Genomic DNA, 236 nt, shown 5'->3' with positions numbered 1-236 from the left:
TCCCCCCCCCCGTTACGCCTCCATCCCACCACCTTCCTGTTCTTTTTGGGCGTCTGGAGCCGCCCTTAGAGGGGGGGGATATGTAATGTGGGGTTTGGGTTTGGGTTTTGTTTTTGTCATGTTCATGTTTTCATGTATTTTATTTTGTAATTGTTTATGCTGTCAGTGTCATGCTTCCCTTGCCCTCATGTATCTCTGCCTTGTGTATGTGTCATGTTCTGATTGGTTGTCCTAGT

The sequence above is a fragment of the Sinocyclocheilus grahami genome, unplaced genomic scaffold (assembly GCF_001515645.1).
Source record: "Sinocyclocheilus grahami isolate Dianchi unplaced genomic scaffold, SAMN03320097.WGS_v1.1 scaffold1540.1, whole genome shotgun sequence".
NCBI lineage: Eukaryota > Metazoa > Chordata > Actinopteri > Cypriniformes > Cyprinidae > Sinocyclocheilus > Sinocyclocheilus grahami.
Note: the sequence above shows the minus strand (reverse complement) of the source record.